Source organism: Pantherophis guttatus, chromosome 1, assembly GCF_059756535.1.
Source record: "Pantherophis guttatus breed Tessera chromosome 1, ASM5975653v1, whole genome shotgun sequence".
In the NCBI taxonomy this organism is placed as follows: Eukaryota; Metazoa; Chordata; class Lepidosauria; order Squamata; family Colubridae; genus Pantherophis; species Pantherophis guttatus.
The window spans coordinates 72,547,265-72,565,743 of NC_142063.1; the positions used below are offsets into that span (position 1 = coordinate 72,547,265).

Here is an 18,479-nt window from a genome sequence, read left to right on the forward strand (position 1 = left end):
CCAAAGACCAGCTGGCTGGTGGGAGGTGCCCATGCATGCGTGGCAGAGCTGAACTGGGGCAAGGGCTCACGTGCCCAAAGAGAGGGCGCTGCATGTCACCCCTGGCACACGTGCCATAGATTCGTCATCATGGATATAGGGTTTCCTGCCTAAACAGGGTTAGATTAGAAGACCTCCAAGGTCCCTTACAACTCTATTATTCTTCTCCACTCTGCTCCATTCCATTCCATTCTATTCAATTCTAATTTCAAGATAGATACATCTCTAAATGTATCCCTGATTTTCCATTAAAGCCAGGACATTAAGAGGCCCTGATATCATTGAAGATATTGAGGATTTAGATTGTTGGGGGCAATATGCTGACTCTGTAAACTGCTTAGAGAATGCTATAAAGCACTATATAGGTGGCCTATGGGATCAGAGGTTGTCTAGTTTACTTTAAATACAGGGGCCTGGTCCACACAACATGTTAAATAATAAACTATGTTTTACAAATCACAGTGACTAGGTTCCCCTATGATACCAACATGCTTGATGATTTAGCAGATAATTCGGGAATGTCCATATCTAAGATTTTCAGTAGAAAGTCTGCAGGAGTTCTGTTCCAGCACTGCAGCCATAGATATATCATCAACACCACTGATAATAAGACTTTGGGACGAGGGCAAGGAACTTTGCACATGTGAAAAAAGCCTGTCTACAGATAATTGAACTATGGCTAAGGCAGCCTCCTATAGAGGCATTTGAGGAATATAAGCCTTCATCCAGAATATTTATTTGGTCTTAAAATAACTGGTTTCTTTGAATAAACGAGTCCTGGATCTGCACAATACATGTGACCTAACCCAAATGCTAGTAGCAATTCATTTCCTAATCCTCCGTGAATTTATGTAATCTTTGTTTTAAAGCTGTCCAAGTTGATTGCCATCACTACATTTTTGTGTAATAAATTCCTGAGGTCAGCTACATATTGTACAAATTATTTTAGGCTCTAGTACTTTTGTGATAGTTTTCACACAGAAATAAACAATCTGAAACCAGCTGAGGCCAGTTATAAAATAAGGAACAGGTGCAAACTGTTTCTCCTATTCCAAAAAAGTTTCACTTCTAGCCTTTTACTTAGAATGGTCAGAAGAAAGAGGTGTGGGAAATCTGAATATTGAGTTACTACTTGAGCTTACATTTGATACATAGCCTTATCTGAAATTTACTCTCAACAACTTCATAGTTTTACTACAATGAGTCTACTTATTTGAGCCTGTCATGTCCTGGGAGATATATTGTTGCAGTGCTTGGTTTTGTTAGTCAAGAGAAATTGCAACATTATGGAAGTGGATTGTTGTTACTGTTGTGTGACCACAACATAGCGACCTGCTTAACAACTGGCATGACTTATGACTGTAACTCTGGGCTCAATTATAGTCCTACGTTGAGGATTAACTGCATATACATTGATCAATTTTTCTTTAATTGTAATTTTTATTAATTCATGCAGAATAGACTGTAATGTATGTAATATATGATCTTCCAGGCCCCATTTTAAAAACTGGCACTATACTAGCTACTTTATAAACTTCTGGTTCACTTGATGAAGTTAGGGACATGTTATGTATTTTTATTAGAAGATCAGTAAGTTGTTTAAGAACGATTTGATAGGTATTATCTGGGAACGACTGAGGACAAAAGAAGAATGGGATGGCAGAGAATGAGGTGGCTGGATGGAGTCACTGAAGCAGTAGGTGTGAGCTTAAATGGTCTCTGGGGGATGGTAGAGGACAGAAAGGCCTGGAGGAAAGTTGTCCATGGGGTGGTGATGGGTCCGACACGACTTCGCAACTAACAACAACAAAGGCTGCTTAATTGTTTTTAATCAAACAAAAAGATTTTGAAGTTAATCTTTTGCTATCACTGCTTGGTTCAATTCTTCAGGCTTTCTTCCTGGAAAAAAAAGAAACAGGCAGATATACGTTCTACAACTTCTACAAAAAAAGAGAGAACTATCATCAAAAAACCTATCATTTAGCTTTTTTCTCATTTTTTATTACTTTAATATGAACTAGGCATTTGATAGTATTGAAAAATATTTTGGTAATAAAGAAATGCGTTCTTTACAGGTACATTGTGTTAAGAAAAGAGTGGAAACCCAAATAAATACAATAGCAGCCAAAAAAAAAAAAAGCTTTTGATAGAATATCTTTGATCTAAACAATGTTCAGTCTATGCAGACGTGAAAAATTGCTAGAGCACAATGGTTCTCAACCTTGAAGATGTTGTGGACTTAAGGCACCAGGCTAGAAACTGGCAGACGGTGACTTCTAGTGTCGCCTTAGGCATGAAAGCTGACTAAGTGTGACTTTGGGCCAGTCACTCTCTCCCAGTGCAACCCATCTCACAGGGTTGTTGTTGGGAAAGTAGGAAAAGGTTGCAAAGATTTAAGAAACACTTGCTTAGATTTCATGGACATGATCATGTTGCATATTGTTCTTGGCAACAATATGCAAATAGTTTATTGTTTCCTTCCAAGACCTGTTTTTTTCCCCATTTCCCAGCACAGTTCTGGTTCTTTGCTGGATTTTTTCCATCCAAATACTAACCAGGTGTGATTGTTCAATTCTAATCTCAGACTGGTTCAGACTGCTGCTTGCTACATCTAAAACTGCTTGTTTTAATTGGAGTAGTTTGTAGTTGTTTTATAAAGAACAATCTAGAAAAAAAAACACCTCTATTTTCTGTTTATAGAGGAATAACACATGCAGCCCTTGTAAAGAAGACAAATGACATTCTTGGAATCAAGAGCTAATGAAATTTTGTTTGGGGTGTTATTTTTTGACATCCAAGTTAAATAGGATTGGAGCCCAAATGAGTTTTATAGCCTAAATGCAGTGCTAATTATCCAACATACTTAAAAATGTGTCTCATTTTTAAGAAGCCTTATTTGAAAACATTTGAAATAAGACACTACACAGAATTGTTTTATTGGTATTTGTTATACCATGTCTTATGATTAACTTTATCAATTAATATAGATTGGGAAATATAAATTTGATAGATAATAAATAAACTTCCAAGAGGGGTTCCAGGAGACAAATCAGTAGATAATATTATAGCGTAAATTATGCCTTCTCTATAACACTGGCACATATTTGTGTTACCTTTGCTCTCCACATAACAAACTGTGAATGGTTTTAGCCATGTTTGTCATGATAGGGGTGTGAGGCTTAATAAAATTGTGAAACTAAGATCAGGAACTCTGCAACACAATCATTGGTAAAAAAGCTATTTAAGATACCGTCCTATGGTCTGAAAAGTCCCCAATGATCATAATTGATTTAGTGTTTAACATGTTAATTGATTAAAGAAGGTACAGATGTAGACCAAAATAGCAATAGCATAGCAATAGCATTTAGGCTTGTATATCACCCCATGCTCTACAGCACTCTGTGCAGTTTGCAATGTCAACATATTGCCCCCAACAATATGAGTCCTCATTTTACCAACCTCAGAAGAATGGAAAGCTGAGTCAGCACCGTCAGGATTGAACTCCAGGCTATGGGCAGAGTTTGCCTGCAATACTGCACTCTAACCACTGCACCACCAGGGCTCCAAAAGAATATACTGTGTTTCCTTGAAAATAAGACAGGGCCTTCTTTGGCTTGGCCTTATTATCAGGGGTCTTATTATTTTGGGGGTGCAGGAGGTGGCGAGCATAGGACTGGATGTCCCCTTGCTGCTGTCACCTCCCCTCCCTGTTCTTTGCGCCAGCCAAGTGGCCCAACATGTCCCACCCCACCCCAATGGCAACAGCTGCTTCCCTTCCCACTCTTTATTGAGGGGTAGTAGGTGGGGCGGGGGAGAAGTGAGACCCGTGGAATGAGACGTGGCTCCCCTTGTCATCTCTTCTCCTCCCCCCCTCGCTGGCCATGATGGGCTCCTGCCCCTTAATTTAGCTACTTCCTCCCTTTAGGGATGCAATTTGGGGGTGGCAGGTAGGGTAGGTGAGAAACAGGATGTGCATCTGACCTTTCCAGCTCCATCACGTTGTGTCCACCATGCCATTGTGTCCAAGGAAACACGCTGTAGAAGAAAACCTTATTGCGAGTTCAAGAAGTTTGATTGAACTCGCGAGAAGGCTTTCTTTTACAGTGTGTTTCCCTGGACACAATGGCGAGGAAAGTGATGGAGCTTGAAAGGTAACACCTGCATCCTGCTTCTTGCCCGCCCCACCTGCCACCCCCACATTGCTTCCATAAAGGGGGAGGGTGGCTAAGCAAGGGGCAGGAGCCCTGCCATGCCCGGCGAGAGGGGGAGAAGAGATGGCAAGGGGAGCCACGTCTCGCTCCACACCTTTTGTTTTTCCCCACCCCACCTGCCACCCCCTTGATAAAGAGACAGCGGGGAAGGGAAGCAGCCAGGCTGCTGTTGCCATTGGGGTGGGGTGGGACATGATGGGCCGCTCGGCCAGCACGAAGAACAGGGAGAGGAGGGCATGCCCCCCCTTACACCCCCTCCAGCCTCGCCTCAACTCATTTTGGTTGCACGGCAAGCAACCAGAGGAAATGGTGGGACCGGCTGTGCATGCATGTAAGTAGTTGGTGGTGGTGGGGACTTATTATCCAGGCATGTCTTATTTTTGGGGAAACACAGTATTGTACTTTTCCTTTCATGAAAGAGAGGGAGGGTTTTCTTTGGGAACAGATCTGCTTAGAAATCCTCCTTATACAGGTCCTTCCTATAGAAGATTTCTTCTATAACTGGCCAACCAGTAAGAAAAAAGTGTAGAAGCAAGGATGAAGAAACGATAGAACAAAATCAGTGGCAGGGGAAATATTAAAAAGGGGAAGAAATGGTGGGAAAAGGGGAAAGTGAAATATCCATTCATTTCTTGTTTGATTAATGGGAACACAGGAGTAATTAGAAAGTGTTGGTTCTTCCACCATTGAGCTTCCCCCAATATTCATATTTTGCATTTGACCTTCCTGGTAAGTGCAGGGAAAGGCACTAGATTAAAAGTCCCAATTTTTGACCCTGTCCAATGAAAGTGACTCTGGAGGATGATCCAAGGAAGGGAGGAAACATGTTTGCACCTGCCTAAAATAGCCAACAGATGCTAAGTGGGCAAAATACTGAAACCTCACAAATGTAATTGACCTTCTGTAGTGAAATAACATTTTTCCTTTGCTGCTTCATATACTTTTTCCATATACTGGACAGTGCCTCCCGGAGCAGCTGCAAGTTACCACCTGTCTTATTTTCTTCCAATCCTTCCCACAGCCCATCTTTTTTGTTAATGTAATGCCTCCCTGTGATACATGGGAGAAATTCATCAGTACTTTAGTGGATAATGAACTGGGTGGCAGAGATGAACTAAGTGAAACAGGACATTCTTCTTAACTTACTGACAGCCCCATAATGCTTTCATACCTTATCTTAGGCAGGATAAAACAGTTGCAACCAAGCCAGCCACTAGTTGAGGAATTCACCCCATCTAAAAACTTAGCAGCGTGCAAAGCAAACCTAGAGTTCAGCAGAAATATCATAGCTCATAGTTCAAAAGCAGTATTTTGAACCAACCCAAGATCTGAGGCTATAATGAATCCAGAAATAATCAGAAATAATAGTGAAGTAGTTCCTGCATTGACTGCTAGGAAATGAGAACTTGTGAAACCAAGATTCCTGGTGTCCCACCATGGCTTTGACTAGAACTATTCCTTCCTATGAATAAAATCCTACTCTTGAGCAAGTTTTTACTTAGAAGTAAGCCTATTTCTCATTCTAATACAGTGTTTTTCAATCTCAGTCACTTTTAAGATTTTTGGGATTCAACTCCCAGAATTTTCCAATATTCTTGTGGGGGGGAGTTGAATTCCACACATCTTGAAGTGGCTGAGATTGAAAGACATTGTTCTAGCAGTACCCTTTTGGGTTTGAATGCTCTACTCCCCCCAGGTTCAGTCTCTTCCTCCAAATTTAGTAAGAGGTTTCAGGCCATAAAATGGTCTTGAATGCTGTTCAGAGAGTATTCAGGATTTATCAGCGACAGTCAGTCTCTGGAAAATGAAATATATCTCCTGATGATTGACAATATACAGAAATTGTTCAGAAACAAGCATTACAGCAATGTCTGGCTCACCCAACATTCACTGTTGTTTACAAAAGCAAAATAAAATTAGGGCACTTCATCTTAAAACTAGCCTGGTGAATTATTGCAAATCCCTCTGTGTGTGTGTGTGTGTGTGTGTGTGTGTGTGTGTGTCTCATTTATTCCAAAGGACAGCTGAACTTCTCAAGAACATGCTCCCATGGAACAGCAGGATGATGGGTGCTGTAGTCCATTACATTTAGAAGGCATCACATCAAAGGAGGCCGCCCTCTCTAAAGCACCATAAAAGAAGAGCTAGGCCAGATTTCTTCAAGCTCCTGTACAGAAACAATAATAAAGATAGAATATAAAATACTGATATACTAGATTTAGTAAAAGCTTGTTATTCTGTAATCATTAGGTTCCTGTAACATATATATTGTGCTTTTTGTATCACATATATTATTCCTTTCTATTTGTATCTCCTGTTACAAACATATTGTCATTAGATCTCTGAAATGTATCTGGTATTTGTCAAACGTATGTCCCTGCCATTCGACCTGAACTCATATCAATCTCTTTCCGTGCCATCTAAAAGCATGGTACCAATCTCAGTTGAAACTAGCCATCAACAAAGGGATAAACTATACCTCAGTCCTAATTTATGCCTGATCTGGATAAGATCTGGTCTTCCAGAGCCAGGGGCTAAGTAGCCAATTAAGTAAACAAAGAAATGCTTAAGATAAGACTAATTGGAAGTTTAGATTCCTTTGCAGGGCAACAAAGAATACACAAACATAAATTAAGGGGCCAGAGTTCGGGACCTAACTGGTGCTTTAAAGGTATAAAAGTGGTTACATCTTCTCTGAAGATGTGAACCCTCCCATATACATATCTCTTTGTATGTGTTTGGAATGGTTTTACCCAGCCTTTTGTCTTTGATCAAAGATTAAATGTTGATTCTTATTCAAGCCTCCATTTAAGTCTTTCTTTTTGGTTCACTGAGAGCTTAAGCCTATAGCCGGACCTTACACTCCTTTCCCAGAAGTGCTTGCTTCTGACAAATATAGAGAGGCAATTCTGGGTCAGGAAACTTCTCTGCTTGGCTTCCCTCAGTTCCAACATTCAGAGGTTAACCTCTTCCAGGCTGAACAAATCCACATTTTCCAGCAAGCTCATTCCTTACTAAAGTCAAACAGTAATTTGCCAGGCGGCGGGTCCTATTTTTAGCCTTCAAATATTCCCGCTGCCTCCCAAGTAGTTATTTGACTAGGGTGAAGAAAGACTCCCAAGCGGATGGGCTCCTCGGGGCTCGACCTGCAGGTCAGGTGGCTTCCCCAACATTCCTCACGCCACCTAACTCTCCTCAGCAATTTCCAAAAAAGGCTAATTTAAGGCCTCCCGGAGGTCCTTGGCAAACGCAAAGGACTCGGGCTGGCTGGTACGTTTCGCCACGTTTGCGCCCGCTCGTCACCCGCCCTCGTCTCTCGTGTTTTCTCTGGCCGAGTTCAAGCCACCAAACTCGAGCGCTCCTTTGACCGCCGGCCTGCCTTTCCCTCTGCGGCCCAAAGGCCGGGCTCCCATAATAATAGCGAGGGGCTCGCCTGTGGCTTCCAGCCTCGCGATTGGCTTCCAAGTCCTCGTTTGAATCCGAAACCGCCTTTCCCTCCCCCCCCCTCCCCGCGCCGCCTTCCTCCTCCTCCTCCTCCTCCTCCTCGCGCGCGGCGTCGCGAAGGATAAATATGCAGGGCTTGTAATTCGCTTGCAGTTCTCGCTCCCGGCTGGCAGGGTGACGCGGAGCTTGGAGAGGCTGGCAGATTGGCTTTGTTGATTCGGTTCCTTCCCTCGCTGCAGTTGTGCCCAAGGCGAGCTGTGCCCACCTTCTCGTCCACAAGCCGAGCGGGCGCCTGAGCTTCCCCCGGCTGGTGCTGAGATGCTGGGAAACCTCTGAAACTGGGGTTTGTGTGAGAAGAGGGAAGGGAAAAGCCCAGCCGATCCTTTTGGACTGCAAGTCGTCACTTCCCTCTCTTGCCTTCCTCCCCCACCGCCGCACGCTCTGCTTCTTCATCCTCCTCCTCCTCCTCCCGCTCTTCTTTCCCCGGCTCCCTGCTCGCACGCCCCCTCCCTTCCCAATTCCTCTTCTGTACGCGGCCAAAAGCTAAGCAGTTGCCTATATTCTACCCCTGACTCGTGGCGGCCGAAGAAGGCAAGGCAACTTCGACTGACATGTCAAGGAGATTCCCTCCCTCCCGCCTCCCCACCCCGCAGATTCTGGCAACAATCTACCACGGGGTGCAATGAGACCGCGCTAAAAACCGGGAAGGATCTGTCACGGGGGGAGTTCAGAAGGAACGCCCTCCCCCGCCCCCGCAGAAAGGTAAGTGTCGGGGGAGGGGGAGGGGGGGGTTTCGATCCCATTTTAATAGCACGATCTCCGCAAAGCAAGCCGGAGGTTTGCAAGCCGAGCGAAGTGGACTTGATATTTCATTGCCTGTTTCAGGCTTTGGAGGAAGAGATGGGATGGTTTTGCAAAAAAAAAACAAAAAAAAAAACCAGTCGTCAGGGACCTGCCAGGTATAAAACCCCGCAAATGAAAACACACGAGGCGTCCTTTAGTGATTTATTTATTCTTTTCTCGCCTGCCTGGTTGGAGCGGAGTCTTTTGCTCGTCCAATTCTGTGCGTGCGTGCGCGTGTTGAACCTGCATAAGGAGATAAGCCTGCCGCTGCCGCTGCCGTTGCAGCCTCTTTTTCTAGCTCCGCACTCAGGACCAACAGCAAATTGCTGGGGGAAATTGCAGGGAAGAAGGAGGCGATCTGCTGGCTTTTTTTGCGCGCTCCATCCAAGATGTAGTTTGAAGCTTTGCACCCGCTTGCTTGGGGCGGCCGCTCAAAAAAACTCCTCTCCCTGGCAGTGGTTATACCCGGGATCAGGCTTTGGCAGTGGGGAGAGCGGTTTAATATCAATCCAGTAATAAGCCAGGGTGACTACTAAGATGCACCAGGCGCAGGAGGAGGGGGTTCTTCCTTGCACCCAAACCCGGGATTCCCCATATCTACCGAACTTGCTGATAGACGCCGCAGGAAACGGGGGAGGGGGGGCGAGGAGAGGGAGAGAAAGGAGCTTCTCGGGGCCAGAGACGAAGAACAAGGGAGAGCCTCGAGAGCAAGAGGCCGAATGAATTTAAAGGCGATCGGTTTCTTTTCTTTCTTTCTTTCTTTCTTTCTTTCTTTCTTTCTTTCTTTCTTTCTTTCTTTCTTTCTTTCTTTCTTTCTTTCTTTCTTTCTTTCTTTCTTTCTTTCTTTCTTTCTTTCTTTCTTTCTTTCTTTCTTTCTTTCTTTCTTTCTTTCTTTCTTTCTTTCTTTCTTTCTTTCTTTCTTTCTTTCTTTCTTTCTTTCTTTCTTTCTTTCTTTCTTTCTTTCTTTTTTACTTCCCCCAAAGCCGGATTTCTACATTCAGAGGCAAGCCTGCTTAGTTTATTCTCGCGCCGGTGGCAAAGAAAAATTGCCGTTCGGTACAAAGTGGCAAAATGTTATAAGGATGAGAATAATCCCATCTGGGCCATCTCCCCCCCCTTCCCCCCCCGCCCCGTTTAAACAGTAGAGGAGGGGTTATTGGGGCAGAGAAGGGTTGGAATTGGAAAAGGAAGATCCGACTGTTGGTTGAATCCCGGATCCGAGGCTGCTTTCAAACTGAAACCGGCGAAAGGATTTCCCCCCCCACACACACACCTTTTAGGGGGTAGTGCCTGCGCAAGCCAGCCGCTTTCTCTCAACGGGTGCGATTAATCTTTGGCAGCTGTTGCGCTCCATCCGTGGTGTTTACCTCGTTTTGCAAATATAGCTCTTGCGCCATCCTCGTCCCTAAATAGGATGAGAAGTGGGGACTTTTAATAGGGACCAAGGGGGGCGGTGGGAGGCCATGTTTGCAAGGGGCCCTTAGTTCTGTCCCGGACTGAGTACTCGGGCCTATCAAAGCCCCTTTTCTTTCCTTCAAAGGGGGGGGGGTAATGCCAGAGGAGAAACAGATGGGCCTTAACTTTATGTAGTGGTTTCTACTAGGGAGGTAGCCCTCTCCTTCTGGGGCAGCTAAAATAAAGGCTACCACACAGTGATGGTTGCATAAGCTTTGTAGACTTTTTTAGACTTTCTTCCAGTTCAACATAAAGGATACTTATACAATTGATGCTGTTTCCTGTGAAGAAAGAGTTGGAAATATGTAAATTGAAGTGAAAATTATTGTAAATTGGAAAGAGCATCATTGGTATGTTTTAACTTATTTAATTGTTATGGTTTCCTCTCCGTTTTCCTATGTAGATATTGTAAGCAGAAGTTATCCCAACAAAACCTTTTTCATTTTTAACCAAAAGAACCCAAGAAGAGCTTAGCTTATTTTGTCTGTTATAATAACTCTACTGCTTCTTTCAACGGGGTAGGTAGGTAGTTTTCAGGTTTGTGAACTCTATGTCTCTTCCCTGAAATCCCAAGATCCATCAACCAGTATTTGATGCAAAAGGCATGTGTTCAAGAATTAAGAAATGTTTTGCATCCTTTTCCTGCTAGAGAAGCAAAATTTCTTCTTATGAATTGTACAGTGGGGAGCAGATATCATTCTTGCTGCATTAAAGTCTACTGCAAATTATCCAGACAAGTAACCGTCTTTCCAGATGTGCCCTCTGCTCAGCCTTGATCCAAATAACATAGTAGTCCCTGAAAAATGATAGACAATGAATACTTGATGATAGAATCTTGTAAGACCTCAGACTGTCCAACTGCTGCCTCTTTAATTCTAGTTGCTGTTTTTTTTGTCCCCTGGCTGTTTTTAGATCTTGTGGTTCTGTGGTGAGGTCACTGCAAAAGTACTAGCACGGTGCTTTTGGGGGCTGCTTTTAGTGCACATGTGTTGAGATTCCATACTTTTACATTTAACCCTTATTTTGGAAAAGCAGTAATATTGAACAGTGTCCTCAGCAGATGTACAATTGAATGTATGTATTGTGGTTTCTCAGTTGGAAAGATCAGTTGTCAGAGCAAGTTACCATTCTTCCTGTCTAAAATAAGATTGCCTCTTAGAGGGTTATAGGACTGGGAACGTGACAATACTTTCTAATGTATTTCATCTTCATAATTAGTCTGCAATGAAAAGACATTTGTATTTGATTTAGAGATAGGGAACCAGCCCAGCTAAAGACTGAGCTGTATCAGACATAAATCCACCGATTCCCCTTAGCTTGACCTTCTCATCCATCATGAAAAGAGGTGAAGGAGGAATCGGTGGGTTTGTGACCTATTTATATGGCTCAATATTTGTCTGGCAGAAACCAGTCTTAGGCTGCCTATTACTAATTCACCATCAACCTTTGGATAGACTGAGATTGGAGGGAGTTCTGTGTAAATAATGAAAGATTATTGTGCCTGATTCTTCTCTTCCTAACCAAAACCTTTCACTCATCTGTGGCTGTGCTCAGACTATCCAATGGTCCAAAATAGTTTCTTTCCTTCTACTTTGGCTGATAGAGGTTTTCTTTTACATATTGCATTATAATTTCACTGTAGTTACCTGGGTGTGGTATCTGTTAGTAATTATCCTGAATTAGTGGACTTTCTGTTCCATGGGGATGTCTTTTCTGCAAATAGAAGTTGTTTGCAGTAAGAAGGCATATTTAGTGGATACTGTGATTATAGGGAAAGGGAAAACCCAAATTAAAGAGAAGGATATGCAGCTACTAGTGGGATCTTTGATTTTTAACCATCAATATTTGTTTATCTAATCCAGACATGCCGCTCCGGTTTCTAAAATCTGCCTTTCTTAATTTAGCAGCCCTCAGATTGTTAGTTAGACTACAGATTCTATAAATCCACCCCACATAGCCTGTGAAGAAAGCTGCTTTTAATTAGTAGCTTTAATATCTATTATAATTCTATATATCAGGGAAGTAAAATACAAATGATATTTGCAGAGTAAGAAAAATGTTGAGATTCTAGAAAGAGTGCACAGAAGAGCAACAAAGATGATTCGGGGACTGGAGGCTAAAACATATGAAGAACATATTGCAGGAATTGGGTATTTCTAGTCTGATGAACAGAAGGACTAGGGGTGACATGATAGCAGTGTTCTAATATTTGACAGGCTGCCACAAAGAAGAGGGGTCAACTTGTTTTCCAAAGCACCAGATGGTAGAACAAGAAGCAATGGATGGAAACTAACCAGGGAGAGAAGCAACCTAGAACTAAGCAGATATTTCTTGACAGAACAATTAACCAGTAGAATGGGTTATCTTCAGAAGGTGTGGGTGCTCCATCACTGGAGGTTTTTAAGAAGAGATTGGACAGCCACTTGTCCAGAATGTATAGGGTCTCCTGCTTGTTGGACTAGAAAATCTCCAAGGTCCCTTCTGACTCTGTCATTCTACTTTGTTTTGTTCTGTTCTATTCAAATGCTCTGGGTTAGACTGTTTGAGTGAACCCCTTTTTATGGCAGAACTTCTTGAACATGCTTAGCATCAGCATCACACTCATGGAGACCTGGGATTTTAGTTTCCTTCTAAGTATTCTGGGAAGTGTAAAGATCTGCGGATCTGTAAATTTTAAAGATTTGCAGATCTGGCTATTTGCTAACAGTGCTTGGAACCTGCTAGAATCTTATGTGGTTGTAGGGCAGTGTTTCTCATTGTTGGTAAGTTTAAGAGGGGTTTAAGAGGAGTGGGCTTCAACTCCCAGCATTCCACTACTTTTAAATTTGCCAAGGCCAGGTATCACTGTTGTAGGGTGACTGATATGAACCTGGGTAATTGAAATTTGAAGCAGTTGATATCTCTGTAAAATATTTAATGGAATTCTAGAATGACTAGAGATTCTGGGTTTAATTGCTTTTTTATTGGTAAAAATATTAATTTCATTTATACACTTTCCATTTTTAAAGATTGAAGGGCAAATGGAATCGGTTTGAAACTGAACAACCTAGAAACAGGCATGGCTTATCCTATATTTTGGATGCTGGATTAATTCCTGATCTAGATACATATGACTATGTATCTGGCTATGCTATGCAATTCCTATGCAATTTCTTCATTTTTGGGGAGAGCAATGAAGCTGTTAATCTACCATAGTGAGTAAATAACATCATGGTCAGAAGAGCGCCAAAGAGCTAGAGATGCATTACAGGCATTTATCTGAGTCACAAAAGAACCAAGTAAGCTGTGTTCATAATAAGAAAATGCAAGCAACACATCCCTGCTTCACATTGAGCCTTATTTGTATGTGGCAGATAGTCTCCTGATATTCAGAATCCTGATAATAATACAAACTTTGAAAACTTTTAGTCAAACCAGCCTTTTCGCCTCTTGCCTGTTGCTTTTTGTAACTCTGGAGTGATGAGGACATCTGAGGATCCTTGACAAACAATAGCATTGTAATCTGTTGAGTGGGACCACTAAAGATTTTGGATTTGGAAACATCTGTTGATTCAAGTCCTGGTGAAAGTGCATTTCCATAACACTTTTATGTTTGGTGTCCTCTGTATATTCAGAGTGATTGATTTTGCCTGTTGGAAAAGAATGCAGTAGATGGGCTACTGAAAATGTGAGGAAAAGTTGACTGTAAAAAAAGGAAACCTCTTATCTCTAACTCAGTTGTAGAAATTAATTTATCTATTAGTTTGATATGACCCCCCCCTTTAGATTCATGTATGTGAGATAGGTGGCCATATCAGTCTAATAAATAAATTAACTCTCTAAAATGGTGATCTAATTTATAGTTATTGTACAAAGTCGTATGTGAAATTCTTTTTATTCATAAATAATCATATGCTATTATACTAGCTTATATTTTTTATGCCTGAAATCAGTTTTCTTGTAAAGGTCTATATATGAATTGGTCCTCACTGATTTTATTGCATGATCAAGTTACTGAATTCATTTTACATCTACCAAAAAGTCAGATTAGGTGGGTTTGTTTCAAGGTTTATGACATTCTCCTTGTGGGTATGGATCTGCTAAAAACTTAGTTATTTATGAGTTTAATTTGATATCTTGCCACACACATTGGCTATTTCTGGATCACTGTATAACTCTGTTTTCAGGGACAGAAAAATGAGTCAACAACTTCTGATTAGAAATCGAATTAAAGTTAAATAGTTTAAAAATTTATGTTATGTCATTTAATACTTAAGTTTATAAAACTACTGCCAACCTACCATTGTACATCATTCTACTGGAGATTGCAATTTCTCTGCTGCTGTCCCCTTGCAGAAATGCACTCTTAATTAGGGATTCTTCAAAATCTGAGATATGCCAATGATTGATCTAGGTTTATTAAGTTCAGGCCTTTTCAGAGACAATAATTAAACTGTTATTTTTCTATAATAGTTTTTTTTAATATTTTATATTTCAGGTAAAGTCAGCTATTGCTTTGAGATTGTTTACACAAATGAAGGAGAAAAGGTACAATAAGAATTATTCTGGCGGATTTGAATACTAAACTAGATAAATTTCCAGTGTCTCCATTAGCCAGGATTAAATTTACTTGTATATTAAAAACTAATGCTTTAATTTATCTCCATAAACAATTACTTCTTTCTTGTTTTCTAAAGAGTTCCATTAGACTTAAATTATTCTTATGATATTATATTTTGAGTTTACTCAGCATATTTTTTAAAAAATATCAAAGTTAATATCTAGCATTTATTTATACCTCCTATTGAAACCTTTTGGAGAAGAAAGTTTATTGGGGTTCCAATGCAGCTTTTATCTGCTGGAAGTTCAGTTGATTGATACCATCAGATATAGATAGAATTGGAGAATTGTGAGAATTGGAGTGTAACATCACTCAGAAAATATTTGTGTCATTTGTGTCATTCTGACATCATTGTGGCTTGTGCTGGACACCTATGTTTTCAGTTTATAACTCTGACAATCTTAACCCATCACAATGATGGCTAAAAGTACCAGAGAATACATGGATGGCCAAGAAAACAAACCAATTGATGATCAAATAAAACATCCCGTAGTTCTCGCTCAAGGCAAAAATGACCATTGCTCTGTTTCAGATAAATTATGTGAAGGCCTATCTCTCTGGAGAAGGTTGTCATGCTGGAAAGAAGGAAGGAGAGAGAAGAATAGGATGACTAGCAGGAAGGTGGATGGACTCAGTTACAATGTTTGTGGGTGCATCATTGGAAGATCTGAAATACGGGGTTAGAGACTGATCATCAGGATTGATTGATGGCCCATAATCAAAATCAGTGAATGATGACTAAGTATAATAGTATAAGAACATCTGAGAATTCTTAGATTTTCTATCAAATGTGTGATCTGTTAACAAAAGGATATAATTGTAATGGAAGGAGTATATATTTGTACTTTTATAATAAAATATAGTTTAATCGGGGAGGCAGTTTTTCAGCAAATAGAGTATCTGCCCTCACTAAATGTATTTAATTTAAGCACATAGACTTACATAGGGTATCGCCTGAAGTTACACACTGTGTAGTTGAACAAATTTGTTCATTAGTATGTTGTATGAATTTAGCCTAATTTGTTATATGAATTCAATCAATAGTGATTTCTTCAGAAAACAATGGCTTAGTATAATCTGCATTCAGATTATATTCAGTCATAATCACTGTGCTCAGCATGGCTAATTGCCATTATGTGTACAGTTGCATTGTTACGATACGATCTTACTTATAACTAACTATTCAGGAGAAAATCCTGAATTGGTTTCCTATTCCTCTAAGACTACCTGGAATTCTGAGTATACAATGGAAGTCCACCCTACACAACATATGATCTGTGAACAACAGACCATCTGTGAGGCATAGTGGAGCACTTCCATAAGTTGCTGTGGGTAAACAGAATGAGAATTTAAGCAGTGGCAGGCCAGAGAGGCCAACATTGACGGCTTGGACGTTGTACAAATCTAATGAAGGACATTTCAAGATCCTTGAATATGGTTATGCAGGTTTGTTTAGAAAATGGATAAAATAAGAACTGCTTATTTATATGTTTATGATACTATATTGTTGCATTAGGAGTTTTTAATAAGTCGGTTCATTAAATTGGAATTAGACGTTTAGGCTCATCCTTGAGATTATGTTTAAATCCCAAGTGTTTTATTTGGAGTGAATCTGAACAAAATAAATAGCACTTAGTTCAAAAGCAAATTGTTTCAGGACATTTCCTCAATACTGTTTTTATTTTCAAGTCCTTCCAAAGCAATTGGAAATCAACCTGCAATTTTCCTCCTGCTGGCTTGGAAATATAAGGAACATGCTGAGAACCCCGTGAGTCACTTAGTGCTTCTTCGTGTTGACCAACAGGAGGTCCTGAACCCCGACATTCAATCAGTGTTCTTCCCCCTGAGCTGCCATAGGTCTGGAGGAAGAAAAATGTCTTTTCCCCCCATTCCACACCGAAAAGGAAATAAAATAAATAGGTACCACATCTTGCTGTGAACGGAAGCTTTGTAAATCCAAGCCATCTTGTGTCACCATTGCATTGCACATAAAATTATCTAAAAATACAGTGATACCCTGTCTATAGTACTGCACTTTAGAGCTTTCCACATCATTGCTAACCATGTTTGCAGGATGATGATCACTTGGAAGCTAACGCTACTTCAGAATATGGCAATATAAGCAGTGATGAGCAAGCTTCGTGGTGCTCACATAACTGCTGTGTGAACTATACTGGCTGCCATTTGGCTTCTGGGTGCCATTCAAAATGTAGAGGAGTTCAGAGACAACCTTGGAAAGGGAATATAAGCACTGTTAAATAAATATTAACTTAGCCCTAGAAATGAAGAGAAGGTGAAACTCAAGATAACTCCGTCTTGCTTCTGTTTGGAATAAGAAGGGGAAGAAAGAAACTGACCAAACGTTCAAGCTTCTGTTACTATACCCTATAACAGGGGTGTTAAGCTCGTGGCCTGCAGGCCAGATGTGTCAGGCGCTGGGCATGCCCAGTGCGTGACCACGGAAAAAAGTCATGATACAGCCCATGACGACAACGTGATGACACAAGTTTGACACCCCTGCCCTATAATGTAGATTTTCAGTAGTTCTTGCATGTTCTGTCCCTTACTTGATCTATTTCGAAAGGTCAACAAGTCATCTACCTGGTCTAGCTGCCTGAAGGACCATTTATGTCTCATGTTGTCCATCCCTTTTGTTGGATTGGTTGCTTCAAGTTCCTTCAATTATTTATTTATTTATTTATTTATTTATTTATTTATTTATTTATTATATTTCTATACCGCCTTTCTCCCGTAGGACTCAAGGCGGTGTACAGTCAAGAAAAATATAGACACACAAACATCATAAAATTACTAATTAAAATTATTACTTAGTTTGGTCAATTAAATAAAAACCCAGAATTAGATAACATTTAAAAATCATTCACATGTTCATATGTTTAGCCCCGCCTGTTGGAACATCAGGGTCTTGAGGGCACGGCAGAAAGCACGGAGATCAGGGATATTCCGTATCTCCGGGGGCAGTTCATTCCAAAGGATTGGAGCCCTCACAGAGAAGGCCCTCCCCCTGGGAGTCGCCAGTCGACATAATTTGACTGACGGTACCCTGAATAGTCCCTCCCTGTGAGAACGAACTCGTCAGTGGGAGGCTATTGGTGGCAAAAAACAGTCTCGTAGGTAATTAAGTAATGCCATCTAGGAAAATGTAGGAGGCAGCGTCTTCTGCCGTGACACCTGCCTTTTGGAACAATATCCCCTTAGAGATCCAAAAGGATTCTACCTTTTCTGTCTTTGGGTTGGAAGGATGGGCTCCAGGAGTTGTGAGAATTATGGACAGGGTTTTGCTCTCTGAATGGACACCGTTTTATTGCTATAGTCATTTTGTACTGTATGGTGATTTTTAACTTGTAAAGCTGCCCAGGGCCATCTAGAATGGCACTCTTATTATTATTCAGTAAAAAAGGCACAAACAATATAGGAATTTCATTTTAAAATGAATAAGATGGCTTTGATTGAAGCAATTAGCTGTTTGCAGGTCCTTGAAGACTGCAGGGATGAAATTGACAAATTTTGTTTTTGTTTTCTCTTTTTTTTTATAGGGGACCAGAGATCATATAAGGCAGCTTTTAGGATTGATTGATTAATGATTGACTGATTGAGAGCTATTGCCTTGAAAAGAATAGGTCAAGGATGCATAGAACAAAATTTCCCACCACTAAGAGGGCAGACCATCAGTTCCAGTGCTGAAAAACTGCTTTGCTCCAGTTTCAAATAAAACTGGTATAAATACAGAAACAAAGAGCTTTTGACATGAGTTGACATCATTTGATTAGACAATTTCTGAGCCAATTTTGCACTAGCGCAAGCACTTGTGTAGAAGGATCCTTAGCTAAGATTAGGAAATAAGGAGCTGTCCTTATTCTGTATGT

The 18,479-nt window shown here is 40.9% G+C and overlaps 1 protein-coding gene across 2 annotated transcripts in view; it reads left to right on the forward strand.

The window, feature by feature from the left end:
- The first annotated feature begins 6,436 nt into the window (after positions 1-6,436).
- SLC8A3 (solute carrier family 8 member A3) overlaps positions 6,437-18,479 on the forward strand; it is a 238,123-nt gene continuing 226,080 nt past the window's right edge. For both annotated transcript variants that reach the window (XM_087876190.1, XM_034417662.3), the window contains exon 1: positions 6,437-8,456. The gene's annotated coding sequence lies outside the window, so the exon portion shown is untranslated. The remainder of the gene's footprint in view (positions 8,457-18,479) is intronic.